Source organism: Numida meleagris, chromosome 4 (genome assembly GCF_002078875.1).
Source record: "Numida meleagris isolate 19003 breed g44 Domestic line chromosome 4, NumMel1.0, whole genome shotgun sequence".
NCBI lineage: Eukaryota > Metazoa > Chordata > Aves > Galliformes > Numididae > Numida > Numida meleagris.
Window position 1 is genome coordinate 54,266,413 of NC_034412.1, and position 25,567 is coordinate 54,291,979.

The following is a 25,567-nucleotide window of genomic DNA, read 5'->3' on the forward strand; positions in this document are numbered from 1 at the left end:
CTTGGTTTCAGAGGAGCCTTGAGTGTCAAGCTGTGAGACCCCCTAAATTCACTGGAGTGGATCTCCAAACTCCCTTTGGCATTTTGGTTTGCTGGTAGCATCAGAAGTTAGTGTTCTGCCACTGTTGCCCTAATGTATTATGCTTTTATGGCAATCAGGATATCCAATTTCCAGTAAATGACTTGTGGGGAGTATGCAGGGAGCAGAAGTAGGCTTGAGGATGTGTGTCCTAGAAGAGCAGGGTTACTGTCAGCAGAGGATGACACCACAGATCTTGATCTCAGAACCCTAAATGTTTAAGTAATGTAGAGCTACCCTTTTCTGTAACATCAAAAATCCTTAATTTAGTGGAAATCATGCCCTTGCCAGTTCCATTTGCTCATATAGAGAACACACTGAGTCTCCTTGCCCATAATTTGGCTAGACACCCTGCTTCCTATGCAGGACAGCCTCGGGGATTAAGAGGTTCACCTAGATATAAAAATGAATCTGTCAGTAAAAGCCATTTCCTTTCCCTCTCAACAGTTATGCTTGTACCTGGAGTCTTCTGTTGGACCCTTCAACATGAAATGCTTTTTCTGGTTGAAATGGTGTATCTGCAAATTGGAAGCAGTCATGAGTCCTATAAATCCTTGACTAAAAAGATAGGTTGTCAATTTTATCAAAGTCGCAGTGCAGAATAGCCCTAAGCAGCAGTCTCTAAAACCTTACTTCACATTCTGCAGATGAGGATAAATTATAAGACTCCTTTCTATATATTACTGAAATATAATGTAACAAAGTCTGTAACACAGGCTATGAAATGGAAATGAGATAGCCAGCACTCTGGTGTTTTTCTGATGTACAGAGGTTATCCTGGTAATATATCTCAAAACCCCCCAGCAATATTTTAAAAGATCAGCAGTGTCAATTTGCATAATTTGGGATATTTTTTTTTTCCTAATGGTTGAGGAATGTTGAATAACTTTTAGCACTGTTCTCTGTAAGAACAAATAGTTTAATATGTGGAAACGCAACTTAACAGTTAAACAAAAACGGATGCAAATATGTGTGACATTCAGAAACATGTGAAAATTACGTTGGGTTTATTCATTGTGTACCTATAGCTGAGTTAGGACTGAAAATGATTAAACAATCTTTTCTGTCAATTTCAGTAGATGTGGCAATTTCATATGGTGCTAGGCTGTAATCAGTAAGAATCAGCAGTTAATGGTGCACTTAGATTGGATTACTACTGTGGTGAATATAGATGATTTCTCTGTAATGAATATGGGTCACCTGGTGTTGAGGTGCAGAACTCAGTGAGACTGACTGCTGGGAGATACTTTTCAGCTAGGTCTTCCCACAATAAAATCTGCTCAGCTTTGCTGTCCATGAAGACTTTGGTTTCTCATTTTCCCTGCATTAAAAATAAAGTAGTACAATTCTTATTTTCTGAAAAACATAGGAAACTCTAATCAGCATCATGACCTGGTGAAACTTTTCTGTTGGGTGTAGCTGCATTTGACCTATTGATATGATGGGCTGTCTAATCCACAGATACTTCTTCAAAATTTGTCTCTATGGATATATTTGTTCAGTGAGTTAAACTTTTATTAATTGATTTTTTTCAGCTTTTGAAAGTTGATCAATTCCTTGTACTCGCAGTATATAAATTCTCTCTCATACATCATCTTCTTATCTCACTGAACCCAGTGTTATAACTTTCTTCTATTTGTATTTCATTTGAACTGTGTAGAAATAGAATAGGCTTGTTTAAGCTGGAGGTTTGTATTTAGAGTGTTCATTTAGGTGTGCTTTGTGAGAGTCTTCATAGGTGCCGCTGGCTACAAGCTCTTGCCATGCTATGGGCAGATATGCTTGAGCAGGTGCCCTCCACTTCCATCCGAATGAGGCTCTTAAAAACTGACTGTGCAAATTTATCTTCTACAGAACTGTGCTCGTTCTTGCATACAGTCACAGGTTTGGAAACAACACCAGTCCCGTTTTTATAGAGTGCTATAATTCTTGTACATACGGATGTTGCAAGTTTATCCTTTTCCCAAAACGTTGTTTCCACAAATTGAATCATGCTCAGGAAGATATAACTTGGAAATCTCCAGGGCAAACTAATGCAAGATATAAATTACTTCCCCAGCTAACTACTTGGATAAAATCATATCTGCTCTGTAATTAAAAGTTTTGGTGAGTCAATTTCTCCCTTAAAGAAAAAAAAAAAAAAGGTGTAAATACCTGATGTTTTTAACATAGTTTTTGTTTAGCCCAGAGTTGATGTGACTGCTAAAATGCAAAGGATATGCTCAGTTGAAAAGTAGACTAAAATAGAATTCACACAGTTAAAATATACTTTCAATATGGAGAAGAGGAGACTCAGGGGGGGACCTTATCACACTCTATAACTACCTGAAGGGCGGTTGTAGTGAGCTGGGGGTCAGCCTCTTCTCTCTTGTAACTAGTGACAGGATGAGGGGGAATGGCCTCAAGTTGCACCAGGGAAGATTTAGGCTGGACATTAGAAAACACTACTTTTCTGAAAGAGTGGTCAGGTGCTGGAATGGGCTGCCCAGGGAGGTGGTGGAGTCACCATCCCTGGAGGTGTTCAAGAAACGTTTAGATATAGCGTTGAGAGACATGGTTTAGTGGGGTTGTTGGTGGTAGGTGGATGGTTGGACTGGATGATCATGTAGGTCTTTTCCAACCTAGCTAATTCTATGATTCTATGATTCTACTTTCTGTCTACTTCATCTTAAAACCAGAGATTTGGCAAGGCTGTCAGACTGAAAGATCTTACTACATCAGCAAAATATCACAGGCGTATTTAATATTCCTTGAGCTTAGCTTTACTGCCGTTTCAAACTGCTGTTTCAGGTAGCTTCTCCTGAAGGCTCAAGAGCAAGCACTGATCATAATGAGAGAGGGGCTGCACTGGCTTTCCCTTGTCATCCCTCACTGAAAGGGTCAGCAGCTAAAACCCATTAGCAGTTTGTCAGAAGACTGGTCATTAGGTTTTCATATATCTGAGATTTCCTGGTTGGTCCTAAGCCAGTACTTTCAAACATAAAGCAGAGTGTGCCCTCGTGTCACATCTAGTATGAATAGTAGATGTGCTCTGCATGTGCCCTGTGGCCAGGGTCCCCGGAAGGTTAGAATCATGGAATAGAATCATAGAATGGCTTGAGTTGGAAGGGACCCCAAGGATCATTGAGTTCCAACCCCCCTGCTCCAGGCAGGGCCACCAGCCTCCAGATCTGGTACTAGACCAGGTTGCCCAGGGCCCCATCCAACCTGGCCTTGAACACCTCCAGGGATGGGGCATCCATCCATGCCTCTCTGGGCAGCCTGTACCAGCACCTCACCACTCTCTCTGTGAAGAACTTCCCCCTGACATCCAATCTAAACCTTCCCTCCTTGAGCTTAAAACCATTCCTATCACTTGTCCTATCACTGTCTACCCTAGTAAAAAGTTGATTCCCCTTCTGTTTATAATCACCTTTTAAATACTGGAAGGCTGCAATGAGGTCTCCTTGCAGCCTTCTCTTCTCCAGGCTGAACAAGCCCAGCTCCCTCAGCCTGTCTTTGTAGGGGAGGTGCTCCAGCCCTCTGATCATCTTCGTGGCCCTCCTCTGGACCCTCTCCATCAGCTCCGCATCTTAGGTCTGCCTGTGCTGCAGTTTTACTCTGCACAGCGTCCCCAGCTTCCATCATTTGCACCCAACCAATGCCTGCTGCATCCACTGTCTTCTAGCATGTGCTCTGCAGCCACTCACCACAGTGTCACTGGTGATTTCACCACTGTATGAAGCTGTCTCTGCATCCAGCAGTGCTTGCTTCTTTCTTCTGTCCTCAGATGAGGGGTGTAACAAACAGTTCTCCATTCAAGAATTCTGGCTACGAGCTTGACAGTGACTCATTGACAACATAACCTTCAATTAAGGTGGAATCAAGAGCCAGTCCTAACATTGTTACAGTGTGATTCGTGCATCCCTTAGACTTGTGAACATATCTTTCTGGACACTGGCCATTTATGGGGAAGAATACCTCTTATGTGTGAAACACCTGCAGTGTTGTTTTTTTTAAATAGATGATGTGATCTGACTTGTTATTTTTTTATTCATGCCATGTTCATTTCATCGGGCAGAGGAGATGAGTGTGTGCACAGAAATCAATGGACTGTGAATAAGCAGTTCCTTGGGTGTTTCCTTTTATGAGTACTTTTATTTTTTTTTTTGGAGAGGCAGAGTTGCTGTGTGGGAGATGAGCAAACAAGCATGCTGTTTTACAGATGCATAAGATGGAGAGGGGCAAAGTGGGAAACTGGGTGATATCTATACCTGTTCTTTTTCAGACCTGGTTTCTTGAAATTCATCAAAACTGGAGGGTTTTTTCCTTGTAATCTTTGTAGTCAACTGTAACTAAGGCTTTTATTTCACCATTAATATTCATCTAGTATCTTCAGTGTTGAGGAGATGATACAGTATTGCATCTTGTATTAATAGCACACAATACGTAGAAATCATAACAAAGTTGAGTGTGAAGTGTCTTCTATAAAACTTATTCCAGTCTAATGTTGTTTCCATTAGCATCAAACAGCCCCATTTGTCTAACTTATAGATGAGCTACCTAGGAGGGAGGTTGTCAGCTTTCTGTAATGTCTAAGCCACCTGCCAAAACTCTCCTGTGCCTACAATCCATTCAGCTTATTTCTGGTGTGTACTGGGATAGAGAGCCTTACAAGTGGTTGGTAGGTGAGATATCCTATCTTACAAGAGGTCTTGCTACATTGTTTTGGGAATGTGCTGGCCTTGTAGTGAAGCCTGATGGTCACCAGATCCTGGTCTCACCAGCCTCTTCTGACTCTAGGTATCACTTGATAGCAGCTCTCCAAGAGCCATCCTAACCCTTGGCTTTATCAGATTCTGCCTGACCTGGGTGCCTTAACTTCGTGTAGAGGGTTAGGATGGATAAGGTGGCTGGGAAGGCACTAATCAAATGAGCAAAGAGATGTGAAGGCTAATCGGTGGTAGTGAGAGAGGCTAGCAGCTTGAGCATCAACATTCTGGCCAAACTTGGAAAAGCTGATCAGCAGCTACTTCTGTGCATTTGCAGAGTTAGTCTGTGGATTGTTTCACAAGGTGTCTTGCAGTGAACTGTGTCTTTTGGCTGTAAATACTCTCAGGAACTTTTGGGAGCCAGTTGTTGTCTTCTGAATGCACTTGTGTAGTGAGGGGCAAGACACTTCTATGGCACACATTGAAACAGTTCATTCTTGGTCTTTTAGAACTCAGCAACTTCTTTATGATGTGATACCAGGAGAAGAAACAATGCATGGAAATGCATGTAGGATGAGAGGTAGTAGCCTCAAGTTGCACCAGGGGAGGTTTGGGTTGGATATTAGGAAAAATTTCATCTCTGTGGGAGTGGTGATGCATTGGAACAGGCTGCCCAGGGAGATGGTGGAGTCACTGTCCTTAGAGGTGTTTAAAAAATAAAAATAAAGAATGTGGAGATGTGGAATTCAGGGATGTGTTTCAGTGAACATGGTGAGGATGGGCTGACAATTGGACTTGACAATCATGAAAGTCTTTTCCAACCTTAATTGACACTATAATTCTATGAGATACCATGTGCGTAGAAAACCTTAGCAGAACTGCAATTCACTGATAATCCATAGGGTAAGAGAATTGCAGACAGCAAATGCAAATGAAGAGAAATATCTCTTTCTAAGTTGAGAAATAGCTTTATTTCAGACTAGCAGCCTCTGGAGCATTTGAAGGCTTGAAAAGGTATCCATTACTTTGGTCAGAGAGGTCGTCTGAGCAATTATGACTTGCTTATGTTTCAGAAGAGAAGGGAAATGCAGAAAGTGGTAAATTAACGCTAGCAAAAACCTAGTGAAACCTAGCACTGGAGAGGTTTGGGAAGGCTCAAGCTCTGCACAGATGGCCTTGCTCTGTGTGAGTTTGCAAGCATTAGTGCAATGTGTGGATCCTGGGAGAAGAAAGATCTACGTTTTGAGGGATTATTCAGAGAACAAGATGGTGTGCTAGGACAAGACAAATGGACTGTCACCATTAAAGTGAAGGGACACTTATTAGTTTGAAGTTGGACACAGGTTCAGAAGCCAACATGGTGCCAGAAACAGTAGTTGTTAGTACTGCAGAAGAAACCACAGATGGTAAAGAAAAATGGTTAAAACTTCAAGCTGACAGCTGGGACCTTGCCCCTACTTAGGAAATGCATGAACTAAATGTATTGCTAGCAAGGTGAAATAGTTTGTAATTAAATCTGGGAATAAATCATCCATGGGTTAGGAATGCATCAAGTAACCTATGAAAAATACTGCTTTGGGCAGAGTGGAGGTGAGGCATAACTACCTGCCCCCTTGAAGATGTGCTCAGACATTTTTTTGCCCAGCTGTTCTGCACAGAGTTTGAGTGTATCTGCCTGGGGTTAGTGGTGTACTTGAATTGTCAGTCTTTGGCTCAGAGTGGATTCCAAGTCTGCTCTGCTACAGTGTGCACAAGTCTGCTCTGCTACAGTGTGCAGGAGGCGTTGGATTTCTTCACATCAGTTAAGTTAATGCTTTCCTCTGTATCACCACCATGCAGTATTTCCAGACTAGGAAATATTTTCAGAGGCAACTAACTACTTGGTAGTTTGTAACTGAGTATTTTCATGATGCCCCCTTTTACTGTGGGATCAAATGCTGTGCAACAGTCACTGAACAAAGTCCAGTCTGTTCACTTGGAGCTTATATGATCATCAGAAGGTGTATAACTCAAGTTTGCCTTTTATCAACGTGCTTCAGGTGTGTTTAATTGCCCCAGGTAAATGTTTGGGATGACTCAGTAGCCGCTGAGAAGGGAGCCGTAGATAGACTGATGTAAAAATAAGGGGTTTTTTCAGTTCATCAAGCTTCATTTGGCTGCACACATGCTCTTGCAAAAGCAACAGGATTCAGACTGTTTCTTGACATTTGGTGAAAACAGCATTTAATTGAAGACCCAACGAGTAGTTACAGATGAATACTATTCCTCATTTTGCTTCTGGACACTTTAATCAACCTGCCTGCATGTTGGGATCAATCAGTTTCAGCCGTTTTGTTCATTCATCTTCGTCCTGCCATTCATTTCATGGCAGCAAGGAGAGCACTGTGTAATTGAATTTAGTTGAAATCTAATACAAGGACAAACCGTGACAAGCCAGCAATAATCAGCTTGATTCTGAATTTTCAGAACAAGTATTAGCTTTGTAATTCCAGGCGGAGGATATCTAGGGTCCCACAGAGCTTCAATGAGAAAGCTGGCAATGAAGGTGGAAAACTGGGGATACGGAGGCTGTTTTGTTTTGCTTTGTGGTTTGTTTTTGTGTTTGGTTGGTTTTGATTTTTACTACTTAGTGAGCTGATAAAGAAATGATATATTCTTTGCTTTTGCTCCGCTTCTGTAGTGTCTGCTTAATTTAGGAGGGAAATCCACAGTTTGGTATCCTATGTAAAACATATGAACAACTTGCATACATTCTGTCATTCTGGATGTTTTTTCTGTTGTTTGGAGGGGAGGAGTGGATTGTGGGGTTTTGTTTGTGGATTGTTTTCTTTGTTTGTTTTTGAGACAGGATCTCAGTGTTTTCACTGTAATGGACGTAGGCAGAACTAGATGTTCAGTTTCTCTAAGATGCTGAGCAGTTGATCCCCATTTCCACATGGTCTCCCTCAGAAACAACTGCAGTAGTGTACACTTCATGGAGCTATAGCTTTCTTAAAAGCAGGATATTAGCCATTCAGGAGCTTAACGTGCTATAAGTTAGGTAGATTGTCTTCAGAGTTTCAGCTGATGTGATTTTACTGAATATTCCTGTGGAGCCATGGCTTTTGCAAGTCTTTTAACATTGCTCATCTTTCTGGCAGAACTGGAGAACATCGCTATAAATCAAAACCAGCTTAAGAATACTTGTAAGATTTCCTTCTCTCTGCAAATTGTTTACCTTCAGTAGCAATTTAAATTATGAATAATAGTGTGTTCGTAATCTGAAATAAACGAGGTAAGATTTGGGGAGTTGGGAAGTATTGTTTCTATACACCTATGTAAGTGAAGGAATGCAAAAAAGTACATCATTTACAAAGCTTTGTAATGTGTTTTCCTCAAAAATAATGTTAAATAAGATCTTTCCCTTATTGTACTGTTACTACATTGGCAAGCCCTCATAGCAGTCAAGTTCTTGGACGTGCAAAAATATCAATCAGAGGGGATCTTATTGCTCTCTATAGCTACCTGAAGGGAGGTTATGGTGAGGTGCGGTCAGCCTCTTCTCTTGTGAAACTAGTAATAGGACTAGAAGGAATAGCTTGAAGTTGTGCTAGGGGAGATTCAGGATGGATGGTAGGAAATACTTCTATGAGAGAGTGGTCAGGTGCAGAAAAAGGCTACCTGGGGAGGTGGTGGAGTTGCCGTGCCTGGAGGTGTTCAAGAAGCATTTAGATGTTGTACTGAGGGACAGGGTTTAGTGGGAAATACTGGTGATAGGTGGATGGTTGGACTGGATGATCTCGGAGGTCTTTTCCAACTTTGGTGATTCTATGATTTTATTTCAGAGCGGATGAATCTGGAAAAAGGTAGAAGATCGTGCTAAAATGTAATGTCTACAGGAAAGAGGAAGCTCTGCATACAGCCATGAGCAAAGCACATTGATGTTGACATGTCCTGGTAAGCTTGTGTTCATCTTTTTTTTTTTTTTCTGAATTGAGTGGAGGCAAACCCTGCACTCACGAGCCCTCAGTCCTTGAACACCTTTTAATAGCAGTCACTCACACCAGGTAACGGCAAAGAGCACAGGATGTGGTAGGCACCTCATTGTATCCAGAAACTAGATTCCAGGGTTTTACTGAATCATCTGTTTGCGAAATCAAAAACAGAAACCTTAAATAGCAGTACAGACACACAGTAGTTAATTTTTCTTGTTTCAGCTGAAATTAGAATGATTCCTGTTCACTAGTATCGTTGTTATATTTCTTTGCCTGGGGTCAAGCTCATAAGCAACCAGCCCTGACAGAAAAGGATCCTTGACCCAAAGCCTGTAACTTTGTTGTCAGATAACGGGGGGGGGGGGGGGGGGGGGGGGATAGCATTGCAGAGCGGGCAGTGTACAGGGCACAGAGTGCTTGTGAGGTCGGTGAGATAAGAGCACTAAACCCCAGCCAAATCACAGCAATTGTTTCTTCAGTGCTGTGAAACCTAATGTATCTTTTCTACCATGTGAAAAGCTGTTGCAAGTACCTAACCAGAAACATGGCTTTCTTCTGATATTTATCTGAAATTTTATTCTTCCCTCCAGGTACATAATCTTTAATTATGGTGTAATTGTGTGTACACTCCTTGCTGCTTTCTATTAGTGTGCTTTTAAAATCAGGGGGATAATAGAAAATAAATTGAAGAGAACATACAGGATGTTCTCATAGACATAACTATTATGAGGGAATGAGGCTGCTAAATCTTCTTTACCACAAAAATGTAAATGCATATGGATTATTTTCTGAGAGGAACATAATTTAGGGGAGATGTAACCCCTCTCATTACATTCCAATTAGCTGATAGCATAAACCACTTTTTGCCTGTGGAAGATTTTACAAGAATAGGCTCTGGTGTTGAATACATGAGATGCTATTTGTGGTAGTGATTAATTTCTCTAGTTTCTGAGGTATTTTGAATATGTACCTGACCTGTGCTGTCTCCAGCATTACAAGTACCTACTTTTCCTTCCAGTTAACTCAGTATGACAGCCAAAATTTCAGTCTCTATTTGGGGGACAGTGTTGTGTTCTGACAGCTACAGGTATAACTGTTAGCTGGTGACAGTGGGACAATCCAAAACAGAGCATGCTAATTGAAACATAAAGGCTTTTTATATGCTGAGGCTTAGCATGCTGGGAGATGAAAGGGAGAAACTTGGAGTACTTTTCCAAGAAATTATCTGAGTGAATGGGTCAAAAAGCATTTAAAATAAACTTTCCAGCTTCGTTCCACCACTGTAGTGTTTCGTGTCTTCTAAAATTTAAGTTCTACCAGGGCTCATGTGATGTTTCTAGAGAATTCTGTTATTATCAATGGAGTTTGCCTTACACATTTTGTATGTTTTTTAGATGATTCCACTAGTTTTGAGATGTTTTTAACTCTGACTGGATTATTTCATTATTGTCATAGAGCAGCTCTGTCTTACCTTCCCAGCTCTGCCTGTCTTAATCATGTAAAGCCATGTACAAGGCAGGAAGGAGCTTTGATGGACTTGAGGTGCCAACACCTGAAATCATGACTTGCCTCTTTTCCTTCTCCTGAGCTTCCTAAACTCATCGACCTCCTCTTTATTTGATCTCAGATTTTGGAGGAGCTACTGCAAATATTTGTGAGAGCAAACTACGCTCCTTTCTCCAGCCCTACAACTTTTGAAGCTGATGGCCAGTTTGAGTCAGATTCAGCAGCAGAATATGGATGAGTCAAAGGACTTTTCTAATAGTTTGGGAGCTCTATTTGAACTCATCTTCTCTGCCTGAAGGGGAGATTTCAAACGCTGCTTGTGGGGAAGCAGCCTTATCCCAGACCATGTGTGGAATGCACAGGAAGGAATGGGAATAAGGACCTCGATTTGCTGATGAATGCGTGGTGCTCTGCGTACCCTGAAAAAGGGCAGAACTGATATAGGTCTACTAGTAAACTACCGAGACATCTCATCTGTAGTACAATGCCAACAGCAGAGCCTGGGGAGAGGTTAGAAGAGGTCCTTCATCCTAGTTCTCTTTTGTGCTGTTTGACCATTTTACTCTGTAGTGGTTAGTTTTCCTAGATCCACAGAGTAGTAGAGAGTAGGGATGGGTAAAGGGGATTTCTCCCCTTCTCAGAGAGTGCATTTGGTATCAGCAGCCTGTTGTAGTCCACTGCATGGAAAAGAATTTTGGATGCAGAAAGTTGGTGGAAGTTTTGCTGCTTGCTCTAAAAAGACTGAGATTTTGTTCTCTTATGGCTTAATTTACTGTAAACAGCAAAAGCATTCCTTGCTTGCCTTTGCGTGGGAAAGTCTATATCATTGTAAGTCAATGCAAACAGAGGAAATCTTTATATGCAGCCTGTTGGCAGCAAATGTCAATGGAAGAGCATTAGTAATAAATGTCACGGTGTGCTCTAATTACCTCCTGCAGCTCTGCTCCTTCAGGGTAGATGTTCTATCCATTGGGTTCATGCTGTGGTACATATTAATTAAATCTCTTCAATGTTATCTGCTGCTTCTGGAAGGCAGCAAACGTAACGTGCAGAATAGTGGTTTATCTGGAAAGAAAAGAATACATGCCACAGCAAGGAAATATCTGTCTTTTGAAATAGATATAATCTAGTGCTGTGGGGAGGGGGGGAAGTGCCTGCTGGATTTTCTGCTCTTGTTAATAGCATGATTTAGAATGAAATAATGACTAGAAAGAGGGAAGGGAAGTAAGCAGACATGAAACCGAAGTGCTATTTTTTTTTTTTTAGTAAATACGTTTCGATTAAAATTATGACCTTGTGGAATCAGTGGCTAGTAGGAAGAGGCTTCAACAAGCATTGGTAGGAAAAGCAGCTACAAGCAACTATTTGCCATTTGCATGAAGAAATGCTATCATGTGTGACAGAGAAACAAGTTGTTCCAATTTCAGACCCATTGAAGTCAGTGGAATACTGAGGCTTTCCCTAAATGTGTATGTGTTTGGCTTGGGTTTCTGATGGGTGCTATCATGTATATTAATGCTTACATAGTCATTTTTGACAGAGACATCTTTAATAACTACTTTTGCATCTTCATTTCAGCTGCAAAATATATACCTGTGTAGGTAAAACCGCCTATTTGTCAGTCAATGAAATAAGATCACTACTTGATGACACAGAGGAAATTTTTACAAAGTGCTTGAAAAAAGCGAGGATATATTTTGTGTATGAGGTCAATAGGACTTGGATTCTTATGCTTCTTAAAACCTATCAAAAACATTTCTTAAATTCTTGAGGTCCTTCAGAATCACTAAAGAGCAGCTTATTCTAATTGGGGAAGTGAATGAGAAGCACATTTCCCTTAATTTGTTACATGAACTTCAAGAAAAATAAGTCTGAAGCATGGCAGTCCAGTTGAGTATGAAAGCTATAGTGTCTTGTTGAATTGGGGTGAGTACATAAGGCAAGAAAAAAATGTACATTTCCATTGCACTCAGTAATAATGCTCACGTAAGTCATTAAAAAGAAATCATCTACTAAAGTATTTTTATTTGGTTTTGTGGGGTTGTGTTTGTAGAGCAAACACCAGAGGACAAATATTTAGAAGAGCTTAGAATCTGCTTAGGAACGTGATTCCCAGGAAAGCTCTGCAACAAGTAATAGATGTGCCCAGCTGTTTTGAAACCTGGCTATAAGTTTTTAGAGGGAATAGTTATTTGGTGTTCTAATTATCTGACCCAGAACACGTTGGATGCAGCATCTGATGAGATACAGAAGTCCAGCTCTGTTGATAGTGTCGACATAACTCTCGTGTTTTACAGACAGCCTGTGTTGAGCCCTGGGCTCTGTTAAGCCTAGAGAAAATGTAACTACAGCTGAACTGTGAGTGGAGCCCTCTATTCTGTGGTGAATTGATATGTGAAAGAGCTGCCCTGCTGATCATCTCCTTAAATGCTCCTTGAACTTGGTGGACACAGATCTTCACCCACGTATATGTGTTAACTGAACACAGTGTACATGCACATATATACAACAGAATCCTGACAAGCCCAGGATTTGCTTACACTGGAAGAGCAATGTTGGTAACCCTAGATGCTGGCAGCTGGTGACTAAGCAAAGCTTGAGAGGGCCTCAGCACAGGTCCTGAAAGAGTAGTAAGCCCCTTGAACCATCTCACATTGCTGAAGGGTAGGTTTGGGTATTGAATGGCAACACCTAAAATTATACTTTTAGCATAAAGTAAGACTTAAAGGGAGAGATACCTTGGTCTACTGCAAAGCAATTATAATAAGTAGTGTTTAACTAGCTGTTAATGTGAAGGAGACTTTCTCCTTCTCTTGTATAATTTAAGAGTTAGCAGGTAAAGTTCAAAAGATGTAATGGAAAAAGAATGCAGTGGAAGAAGATCCCTTTGGTCTTCTTATTGCTCAACACAGGTCTTTGCTTCAATCTTCAGAAGCACAAAGGACCAACCCTCTGGTTCCTCGTGTTAGTTTGTGCAACTTTTCTCTGCCTTAGGTCAAATCCATAGGTTGGAATTTTGGGTAAATATGAACTTGAATGCACAGATTAGTATGTAGCTGCTATTGAGCTGAGGTGTTAAGTGTGGTATTCTGATGCAAAATTTTATTACAGACTTGTTTCTGGCTTTAAATGAGCTCAAATTTAGCTTTTTTCTTTCTGAGGCAGGAAGCAGAACATCCCTAGAGATGGAGGATCTTGCCTTTCACTGTATTTCATTTCTCTTACATTCTCCATGCTCTTAATGTAGATCTTTAGCTATGAATATGCTTGACAGCTTGTCTTCATCCTCTGCCAAGACAGAAGGCTCCTGCAGATAAAAACAGCAATTTTTCTGCATTAGCCTACCTGCCCTGGGTGTCCTTTAGTGCAAAGATGTGCTCCAAAGAGCCTGGGAACAGCTTTGGACTCCACCCACACTGTGGGCTCTCGAGCTGTGGGTCACTGGCAGGTGATCAGAAGCCGCAGGCAGGTTAGCCTCTCATTACATGCTGCATTTCTTGATCAGGCAGTAAGGAATTCATGTGCTGTTTCCAGTATGGAAATAGAGATCTTGTTATGGGAAGAGCAGAAAGCCTTGAACATTTCTACTAGCTCTCAGCTCTAGTTCAACGCTCATCTATTTTTGACAGAAGCTGGGGAATGGCATTGTCATTGTACAGCAAGCATGAGGTGAATAAGTCACATCAGAAGATTAAAAGAAAAAATGCAGTATTTTCAATGAGCATATAAATTTTTTCTCCATAACACCAGGGCATAGGTATGTTAAAAGCAGGTGGAGCTTTGCATCTGTTGCTTGATACATAAATTCCGCAAATAGTGTTTTTCTGCTGATTTTAATTACCTAAAATAAAGAGAGATTCTTCTGTATCAGTCCTCAAATATAGCGTATCAGTGTTAGATTCCTTGCTGTTTTCCTGAGACAGTAGCAATATGCAGGAGTATTGCAGTAAAGAAATTTATGCTGCTAATGATGTTGCAGCTGTCCAAAGACAGCTGCTCTTTTTGTTACTGTACATCTTTAAGCAATGTGACAAATGATATATTTAAGATAATGTCACAGAAAGATAACCTGGATTGCAACTTGTACAAAGACAAAATTACTTTGTGCCAGCAATTTGTTGGAAAGTGAGTATCTGTAGTTGCACACATCTTAAATTGTTGTTCTTTATAAGATCAAGTTGTGCCCTTGACATGACTAAGGTCACTCCAACTGATTGTCTTTACTGAGACACTGGACCATTTTGAGTGAGCAGCATCGATTACCGCAGGAGCTCCATGGTCAAACTTCTGGGTTGTTTATTTTGCTCTTCTCCCATGTTTTCTCCCTACACCTTAAACATCCACGTAACAGGAGATCTCGTAACTTTGCTTGCATGATGCAATATTTCTTCGGTGGTGGTCTGAAATCGTGTTTCTGGTGTGAGGATGAGTGTGGTGGCAGCTCCCAGGTTATGTCCTTGTAGAGGATCTTAAAGATGTTGTTTTGCCTCTGCCATATTCAGTTCTGGAGCCCTGCTTTTCTCATCATTCCTCAAGTTGGTTTTTTCTTCAGCTTGGCAAGTTCTTTTCAGTCACACAAGCAGATAAATGTTGAAGTGACTTTGAAAACCAAGCAAAAGTGCAATATTTATGTAAAATAAAACTATCTATGCACAACAAATGCTTGAGAGGGGGATGAATGACTAGGTTTGGACTCCAGTTGCTTGTTTGTTTCTTAGGTCTCTCATTGCTGTTGTGTGCCCTTGGCACTCACCTGTTAAGTAACCAGAATGCCCGCATGCCATGGGACAGGCTGTGTTCAGCATCATGGCTACAAAGGGCTGGCGTGGCTTTACTATGATCAGCAGAGCTCTCTGCACAGTTCCTGTTGTTTAACTTTATACCAATTACTTACAATGCTTTGGCTTGGTTCTTCTTCTCTCACCTTTGCTTTTCCCCTGAACAGGTGTTTCTTACTCAGTTTGCGTCTGAGAGCAGTGGAAGGAAGACTCAGTGCGTGATGCTGGAGTATTATGCATCATTTTACAGGCAAAGATCAAACATCTTTGTGTTTGCAAGGTATTACCTAGGATTTTTTCACGTATGTAATAATTTAAAATGCTTCTTACAGAGGTTACCATTGAAAGGACGCTGTTTATAAGCACTTCATTATATGAGTTGAGCAACACAGCTATTTTACAGCGATACAGGCTACTTTTGTGTGTTGAGGTAATGTTGCTTTTTTTGAGGAGTGCTATGTAAGATGATGCTTCAGCTATTTGTGCTTACAGCACTGAATCAGTCTTGCAGGATGAACGTACACACTGAAGTTACTGAGTCTTTAGGCAACTGATTAGCCTGAATTTTCACAAGTTCTGAGTTCATGAAAGTTCTTGTTGATTTTAAGACTGTACATCTCCAGAAGTGTCCTGAATATGTGAATGCAAAAGTCTGTCTGAAACTCAGGCTGATTTTTGGTGTTGTATTTTGAAAATAAAGTGCGTTTCAGCTTTCCTCTACCAAAGCATTCTGTGAATGTTTTAGTTGTATTATACTCGTGTTTATGCCATTAAGTTTTGGACAATTTTCCTGCTTTTCTGTTTGGCTAAGTATTGTTTATTCATTCTTCCATGTGGGAGAGCTGAAGGAGGAAGAATGATAGCATTGTAAAAACAGGACATGTATTCGGCACTACTTAAGAAAAAAATGTCACTTGCAAAAAGCTGTTAATGGTTTTGTTATTTATATTTCTTATGATATAGCAGAGTACTAACTATGACAAAGGAGAAACAAAACTTTGATAAAAAAGATAGTACTTTCCTTTCTTGACAGAGAACAAACTGTAGCTCTTATAAAAAGGACGATAGTTTGTATTAAACAATGTGTTTCTGACAGATTAGTAATATAGCTGCAGAATTTTTGCTTTAAAATCTGTGGTTCCAGAAGATTTATGGTTGGACAAAAAAGTCCATTTAGTTCTACTGAGAATTTTGGGCATGAAAAGTTGAAGATTAAAAAAAATATATAAAATTATTTTGAAGTGAGAGTTCAAAATAATCAAAAAGATAACTTCGAAGGGGCCATGGCTTAAAAAAAAAAAAAACTATTTGTTTTGAGAGTTGGAATTCTGCAATGAATGTTGTGCTTTTGACAAGGGCTGTAATGTAGTTCTCCTGCAGTGGCTTAAGGCCAAACACGAGCCACTGCTTTCAGGTAAGTTGTTTACAACGTGGCTGCACCTCTAAATAAGACTGCTTGACTTCTCTCTGGGATCTTTCCTATCAAAACTAGTCATTGCCAGTCTTCAGATGACACACAATATGTTTCTTTAAATGGGTACCTTCTGAATTAGATTTTACGACAACTGTCTTTGTTATTTCTGTCAACTTTCATTGTATAGTAGTGTTAAAAAATAGCAAATGTTAAGAGGGAGACTTAAAAATATAGCTGGTTGGTTGTTATACATCTTTTTGCTTGTTTTATGACAGCTGAGGAACAGTGATGTAGATGAAAATATATTTAAGCCATTCTTTAAGAACAGTATGCCTTTCCCTGGGTCATTTTATTTTATACCAGTTATTGAAAATGACTGAGTGTACCATCTCTGTATGCATGTTCAGAAACACTGTGGTATATTTAGAAGATGAGAAATTTCAGTTCACCTCCATGGGACAAGAATTGTAACACACATGAATGAACAAGAGTTGTCAAGTTGCTGTGGAGCAATGTGACAGGGAACTCACAGGTCGGGATTTTGAAATAAAGGAACTACATTCTTGATAAAGCTCAGAGACATACATGGGACTGTCACAAAACTTGATGAAAGTGGTAAGATTTTAATAATATTTCTACTTCCCTGCTGAGCATTCTATTAAGAGGCAGGAGTATTACTTACATGAGAATTTTCTGCAGATATTCTTTGAGAGGGGACAACGCGGTGTGATAGTTGCTTTTTCTGTAAATTAAATTTCTAAAAAGTGCTTCAGTGCCATGCTGACAGTCTGCTCTACAAGTGCTTAGAAAAGCAACTTGGTGTCAACAGTGAAGCAGAGCATTGCCCACTTTTACTCTTTCACTCCTGCCTTGGAACTGTGGGTATGGCTTTGTTTTGGCTTTCTTCCTCATTACACTTCTTTCCAAGTTTGCTCAGTCTGCCTACTTTGCATCTGTTTCTACAGTGACTAATTTGTATCTCCTCCAGGGCTTCATTCTGAGATCCAGTTTTATTTTATTTCTCTCTCTTTCCATTTACTTCTGTAACATGATGTCATGGAGTACATTTCCACTTGAGTCCTGATTTTATGCAAATTTATTTTCATGTGCATGCCAGAAAGCCCAATGATAATAAATTGATTGATGCAATTTTGTTGGACATCGGCATTTGTATGTCAAGGAGTTGGTTATCTCATCCTGTCAGGATGACTAAACTACTTTTGTAAAGCAACTGCCATCACTTTTTCCCATCCTTTTTTTCAGGCATGATTTTTCTTTTTGACCCTCAGGCTGTATTAATAGGCACTCTTCTGTGCTAAGTCGCTTGCTGCTGGTAGTCATGCAGTGCTGTTTGAGTGGCTTATTATCATCTCAGTGCTGAGCATCAGAATGCATAGGGAAAGGAGTTTATTTTTAGAAAGTAAGATCTAAATACGCTTTTAGTCTCTCCCAATTCCTCTTGACTTCTAGAGAGTCACTACTTCAAACAGCTGTAAAAGTTGAGAACTAAATATTTCTGGTTTGAGGCAAATGCGTCTCTGTGGAGCCAAGCTGTCCCTGGATGCTTATGTGCTGCTCCCACTGGAGGCCAGGGCCCTCCTGCCTGCAAATGCAAAGCAGATTTTGGCACGACGCAGTGGCTTGAGAATGAGGACTTTGAGTTGGCACTTTAGTTCTTACTGCTTTTGTTTAAGACATAGATGGGAGAAAATTAAATAAGCGCTGTGAAGCTTAGCATTCACTTGGCTTTTCATGGAATGGAGTGCGTGTGTTTACATTTTGAAATAAGTGACCTGAACTTAATATCCATGACAATCCATATTGCTTTATAAGAGTTGTGCCCATCTCCTTCGTACTGCAGCCTCTGCTATTCTTTGTTGTTCACACGGTGTTAGCGAATCCCCAGTGAACACATGTGATTCCATGCCAGTTTTCTGTGGAGTTCCTTATTGTTAGACCAGAGGCTAAAGCAGCACCTGGCAGATCAGTGGCCATAACTTGAATTGTCCTTCATTTTAGGAGCGCAGCCTCCATGTTGTTCCTCCTTTTTCCATTCTTACGGAAGCCTATTATTGGAGAAAGCTCAGCTTGATGATCGGGCCGCTAGACTTGCAATTCCATGCTTGGCCATGAGCATGTCAGTACCTCTGTCACACCGTTTTACCTCTCCAGCCTTTGTTTCCCCTGTCTGTATGAGGAGCAGCTTCTGTATTCATTGGCATCAGCACCTCTTGCAACCAGTTCTGACAGCTGCAGCATGGTGAAGCAGCCTCAGCTGAATGGGCTTGGATTAAGTCAATATGTTGCACCTTCCTGATGGAAGTATGCCTTTTCCTTCCTCTGTAACTTGTGACCAACACTTGGTGTTGGTTTGGGCAGCATTTCTCCCAGGTGAGAGCGCTGCTGGCTGAGTGCGAGAACTAGCTGAACAGCATGTTCCTGTAATAGTAGGCTTTTAAAATATTTCATAGGGTATTTGTATGGGATGGCATAAGACTAAATAGAATCGCACGGCACGTTTTCCACAAAAATTGCTATAAACCTTCTAACAGGGCAAAGCCTGTAGAATCCTAGTTAAAGGGATCCTGCTGAAGTGAAATTTGTCTTTGTTGTCACTTGAATGGGTTGTAATACAGCAGCATAACAGACCATAAGATTTTTTTAATCTTTAACTATAGTAGAAACACTTTGTAATATTATGAATTGCTTAACTAAAAAACTGGTTTATCAAAGATCATCCTTGCAAGCTTTTAGAAGCTTGCAAGCTTTTAGAAGCTTGCTGTTTAGAAGCAACCTTTCTGGGGAGCTCCCCACACTTTCCATCCTCTCTATAGGATGAGCATTTCTACAGAAGTCAGCAGCCTTTAGCTGTGCAGAGCACCCAGAGCTTGCTGTCTCAGTCAGTCTAGTGGCTGTTCTCCATATGATCAGGTTCAAGCATCCTCTGTGGGACGTCTGAATTCACAGCAATATCCTTGCACTGAGAGGTCAGGAAAGGATGATACTTACCCAAGTGCTCACACTCTGTCAGGAGAGAAGTCAATGGACTTAGGTGTAACCCTAACCTGTAGGTCAGGGACCATATCATTTGTATTTTTTGTTTTTTTATTTTTTCATCTTGGCTCCTGAAATTTGGAAGACTTAAAAGTCTGTATTAGAAGAGGGGTGGGTTTTTTTGTTTGTTTAATATAAGCGTAATTGCAATATGTGCCTTGGGGTGTGTGTGCTATACTGGATGTTGATTGTTTATTTGTGGAAAGGTTCGTGATGGACGCAGACATCTGACACTTCAGCTTAAAGAAATGGAAAAGTTTGGGAGTTGTTTTATGCTGAATTCAGCATAAAGCATGCAAAAAAAATTACAGACAATTCCTTCTTCTGATGAACAATGCTGATTTTCCTGTTGAAATGTTCTACCTGTGAAATTTCACCTCGAAGTGCATTTTAATAGCCAATTCTTAACCTTTCCAAATAGAATAGTAAAGGAATTAATGGTAGAATTAAATTCCATCCTTAATTTGAGCCGTGTTAGCCTGGATATAACATTATTCTATTACTTTTTCCTTTTACAAAAATGGATATGTACTTATGTCACTTGGCTTTACGTATATTCCTAAACTGTTTAGCACCTTTTCCTCAGATGGATAAGATATTATCTAGGTAATCTAGCTCATTTATCTTCAGTGGTGCAACTTGTGCATGGAATTATTCACCAGTGGGACCTGTAAGACTGAAATAGGTGTATTTTAGCAAGACTGTGTATGGGTTTTCAGTTGTGCTGAAAATTGCATATTTACATGCAAGTGTATTTTTGCAACTCATTGGCAATGAGTAATGAGCAATTCCATTGTGCATCACTCGCTGTATATTTTGTTATTATTTTCCTTTCCTTTTCTGTCTGATTAATCTGTTTTTATCTCAACCCATGGGTTCTACCTTCTTCAGATACTCTCCACCATCCCACTGTAATGTCTGCTGCATTAACCCCAACAACATCCCTCAGCTGCACAGGAGCTTGGTGGGTGAAATTTGGGAGTCCTTGTCGGAGGTTTGAAGGAGGGGATTTCTCAGTGAAAGCTGACTGTGCAGACTCTCCAGCTCAGCTCTTTGTGCTGGGTCCTTATGGTGCAGCACCTAATGAGGCCCACCCTGGTTAATCCCTGATACATATGCTTTCTCCGGAGCTCTTGTTAATGATATGTTCATGCAAGGCAACCTAGAGGTCAGTGGTAAAGTCCCACATGTCACAAGTTGCTATTGGTTCAGTTGAGCCCCTGTCTCTGCTTTGTAGTGGGAACAGTGAAGTCATGTCTGTAGGTCAAGTGGTAAATGGAGAATCAAGAAGGCCCTGTATGCCTTTCTTCAAGTAAAAGTGTGTAGACTGGGGACGTGTTTTGCTCAGCAGTCCGATATGGATGGAAGAATGAAAGGAGTTTAATTTGAGCCACTTCAGGCTTCTTTATTGGTTTATTGCTTTAACTGTAAGATAACTTGCATATGTTTTTTTGCCCCACAGAAAATGGTAATGGAAAATGGAAAGCAGATTTCAGATCTTCCTCATCATTGAAGTTGTGAGACTGCAAATTCCCACATTTGTTTTCTTTTAGTAATGACTTCCCAGAGTTTTAGGCAAACAGAGCTCTGCTCTTGGCCAACTTCAGAGGAATGTTGTTACTTGTTAGCATCAACTTAATCAGTGCTTTATGCCCCATAGCTTTAGGAGTGCTTGATTTAGATAGGATATTCCCTGCTACCCCTAAAAGAAAGAGGATGTTAGAAACAAGCTGTCTGTCGGCATAGGAAAATGCACTTCTGATGTAAATATCTCATCAGCACAGGTCTGTCAACTTATGTTTTGGAAAAAAATGGATACTTTCCTCTTCCACCTCTCTAGGCAATGGTGAATCATTAGAAGTGCCTTTTGTTTGTTTACAGGGAGGCTGACCCCACGAGATCAGAGATGTCATGTGTGATAGATTCAGTGACAGATGATCCTTTGTTTGGGGCTCTACCTGAAAAATGGTTTCATTTCAGAAGTAACACCTTCAGAAATTATTTAGTGCCTTTTCTCTTTAAATTATGAATCTATTGCAGCAGGGAGAATGCTCAGCAGAATATGTCTGTAGGAGCAGGAAACCTTTTCATATATCAGTAGCATTAATGCAGAAAGCAACCTCCCAGAGGGTACATCTACACAGCCCAGTCCTTTCCTGCAGAGAGATATCCACACTGGCCCAGAACAAACTGCAGTAATGCAAAATCATGAGCTGATTTATCTTCCCTTTAACGTATGTGTATACCTTATGTAGCTCAGATAAATACAGTAGAGAAATGTAGGCATCATCTGATCTGCAGTCAGAACTTGGGCTGCTGGGGTCAGGTACGGTAATGGTTACTTCTTAGAACTTAGTTCAGTCAGGAAGAAAAAAGATCACATAAAATGTGTGCTTCAGTGTTCTCCTCCGAGGGCTTGTGATCAAGGATCTTGCATTGGGCAGCAACGTGGGGAAACCTGCAGAATGACACATAACATAGCATAGATGGCTACAAACACAAAGTAGTAGTAAAATCCACTCTGAAACATCAGTTCCCGCCATAACTGGTGCCTGATAGCTGCACTTTCTAGGCACCGTTGCAGTGAATGTAGGTTACATGATGGGATAAGGGAGTTAGAACTTTGTCCCGTGGGGACTGTAGTAGTCCTTCTCTTCCAAGAACCAGGTATATCCACTACATGATGTTATGATGTGGAATACCAATAACCGAAAATCATAAAACCATGACATTCCACCCCTTATTCCATATCACTACATCATGTCAATATACATTTGCAAACAAACAATAATTAACATGCATTACACACACAGAAAATGTTTACCTATATATACATAGACTTACTGACTGCACTCCCCCAGCATCAAATTCCCTTGTGGTACACACTGAACATCCCCATTCTTCTGCATCACCCACCAAGTGGACCCAGGTCCCTGGGCAAAAACAGTGCCACGGAGAGGTTTGCCCTTCCCAGAAGCTGGAAAGACCCAAACCGCTTTTCCCAACATGCTCTTTACGTGTACTACAGGGACCTTATCTCCCTCTACATTATGTAGAGAGCTGGATTGAGCAGGACCATCATGATTGATTGATCCTCGAGTATTGACCAACCAGGTGGCTTCTGCCAAATGCTTCTCCCAATGCTTAAATGTTCCGCCACCCATTGCTTTCAACATGGTTTTTAACAATCCATTGTATCGTTCAATTTTACCAGAAGCTGGTGCATGATAGGGGATATGATAAATCCACTCAATACCATGATCTCTGGCCCAAGTAGTTACAAGAGAATTTTTGAAATGAGTCCCATTATCTGACTCAATTCTTTCAGGGGTGCCATGTCGCCACAGGACTTGTTTCTCGAGGCCTAATATGGTGTTTCGGGCGGTAGCATGGGGTACTGCATATGTTTCCAGCCACCCAGTGGTTGCCTCCACCATAGTAAGCACATAACGCTTACCATCGCAGCTTTGTGGCAAGGTGATATAATCAACCTGCCATGCCTCCCCATATTTATACTTTTGCCATCGCCCTTCCTCCCAAAGAGGTTTCATCCTCTTGGTTTGTTTAATTGTGGCGCAAGTTTCACGGTCATGAATAACCTGTGCAATAGCGTCCATAGTTAAGTCCACCCCTCGGTCTCTAGCCCACTTGTATGATGCATCTCTTTCTTGATGGCCCGAGGTCTCATGGGCCCAGCGAGCTAGAAATAACTCACCCTTGTGTTGCCAGTCCAAGTCCATTTGAGCCACCTTAATTTTGGAGGCTCGATCTGCCTGATGGTTATTTTGTTGTTCTTCAGTAGCCAGACTCTTGGGCACATGAGCATCTACATGACGCACCTTTACAACCATATTCTTAATTCGGGCAGCAATGTCTTTCCACAGTTCAGCAGCCCAAATAGGTTTACCCCTTTGTTGCCAGTTATTTTGTTCCCACTGCTGTAACCACCCCCATAAGGCATTTGCCACATTCATACCTTCATTTACTTGAAGAAAGGCATCCACAAATAATGGATGCCTTTTTCCATAGTAGTCCATTTCTTTGCCTCAGGCATCAGATCGTTTTTGAAGGGGTATTTTTCCTTCACGGCTTCCAAAGGGTGAAGGACTCATCCTGGCATCTACTGATATCTCTGTCAATCGCTGAGTCTCTGGCAATACTTCCCAGCTGGTGGGCTTCTGTACTGTCTAGCAGTGCACTGTTGGCCCCACTGTCCCAGCATCGAAGTAGCCAGGCGACAATGCGTTCACCTGGGTGCCTTGTAAAGTCTTTGAGAAAAGACTCAAACTTCAGTCATTTTCAGAGGATGAGTAGTAAGGGTTTCAGTGTCTTTTTCAGTTGTTGTTGCCCTGGTGGGCGTTGGTGACCAGGATCTTGTTGAGGGCCCTTCCCCTGGACTTTGGGGTGGCCTTCTCGCTTTGCTGTCTCCTGTTCCGGAGGAAGCGATATACGTTTCACCTTCCGTCCTCTTACAGGGGCAACTGAAATCAGTTGTGGTGCCTCCTGTGGTTGATCAGGCTTGTTATTTTCCATGCTCTGTCTCTCACGCTCGGCTTGGACCAACTTTTCTGATATGGCATGAAAGTTGGATTGGAGGGCGTGTAGTTCGGATTGAAGACTGTTAAGCTTGGATTGCAGAGTGTCCCGCTCATTTTGTAAACTTTCCGTTTCCTTTTGAAAACTCTTTCATTTTGGAAACTCTCTCTCTCAGCTTGGAAACAATCTGTTTTGGTTTGGAGACCCTGTATTTTGGTTTAGAAACTCTGTCTCTCATTTTCAAACTGTCTCTCCCTCTCTGGGATAGTATTGAATAAGGCCTGATAAGCATAAGCTAGGCCCCAAATGATTTGTGCCTCCTCAGATTCACCAGAGCCATCACATCCCTGTCTCAAATATTGGCTTAGGCTCTCAGGATCTTCCAGGTGTTCAGGAGTAAAGTTCCATGACACCGGAGATGCCCATATCTTTAAGGTCTCTCTCAAGTTCCTCCACACTCCCTGCCACTCAGTATCCTCTGGCTTTAGAGAAAGCTTCCTCAAAATATAGATACTGAGTGAAATGACTAGCATGATGAGTAATGCATTCAAGGAGATTAGCAACATGGTTGTTATGGTTTTGTGATTTTTTGTTGTTTGTATTCCACATCATTACATCATGTAAGGTATGGGCAGTTAAAGAGTTAATCCCCTGGTTACTGCAAACTACCTTTTTTGGTGTGGCCCTCTGAGGGGGAGGGGAGGCGGTGCACGCCCCAGGGGTCTTTGCGTTGGAAGGGAGGTGGTGAAGCCGTGTGGGAGATGCGGGGTCTGTTCTTTCCAGCCCGGCGGAGAAAGCACGTGGTCCTCCTGCAGTTTACTGTGTAAGATTTTCAGCCTGTAAACCCTCTATCATAATTCTACTAGCCTCATTTTGATATATTTAGTAAAATTAGTTGTTCCTCCTCAGATCGGTGCCGCTGTTTTTGTGTTAGATCCATCTACGGGTCCCCGTCTTCCCTTTGGTTTTCCCAGGTTGCGGCTCCGCGGCTTCTCTGCCGCTTTAGCCACCGGACCCCTCGGGGGGGCCGGCCCCTACTCGCCGGCAATTTTTTTTCCTTCCTCTTTTCTCGTTTTTTTTCTTTCGGGCCTGTCCCCCTTGTCACGGACGCAGATCTGTAGATAATACCGTGACAGTGGTCAAATGAGCATTCAGAAAACGCATCAAGGATTCAAAGGAGAGACTGGGAGATGATTTTAAAATCCCAAATTCTTCAAAATTAGCAGCTTTCTCTGGAGCTGTATGCCACATTGTATACATTTTTTTTTCCTCTTTACAAAGACAGGTAGGAGCAGCCAAGAAAAGTTTACAAAAAGTGTACAAAAGTTTACAAAATATCCCAGAGTATTGGCAGTCTGCCAGCACCTGCAGTTTCGATAACGAAGCTTTCCGAGAGCAGAGAAAGATTCGTTCTAAGAGCTAAAAAGCAATCTTAGCTTCATTCTAAAAGCTAAAAAAGCAGAATTTTGCCCTGAATTTTGCCTTAATTTTGCCCGCATCCTCCACCAAAAAATGTCAACGGTTTACGGGTGTTTG

At 41.2% G+C, this 25,567-nt stretch overlaps 1 long non-coding RNA gene across 4 annotated transcripts in view; it reads left to right on the forward strand.

Moving 5' to 3' along the window:
* Window positions 1-25,567, forward strand: part of LOC110398367 — a 411,724-nt gene that overhangs the window by 240,958 nt on the left and 145,199 nt on the right. For all 4 annotated transcript variants that reach the window (XR_002438350.1, XR_002438349.1, XR_002438348.1 and 1 more), the window contains exons 9-10: window positions 8,594-8,705; window positions 15,195-15,307. This is a non-coding gene — a long non-coding RNA (uncharacterized LOC110398367). The remainder of the gene's footprint in view (window positions 1-8,593; window positions 8,706-15,194; window positions 15,308-25,567) is intronic.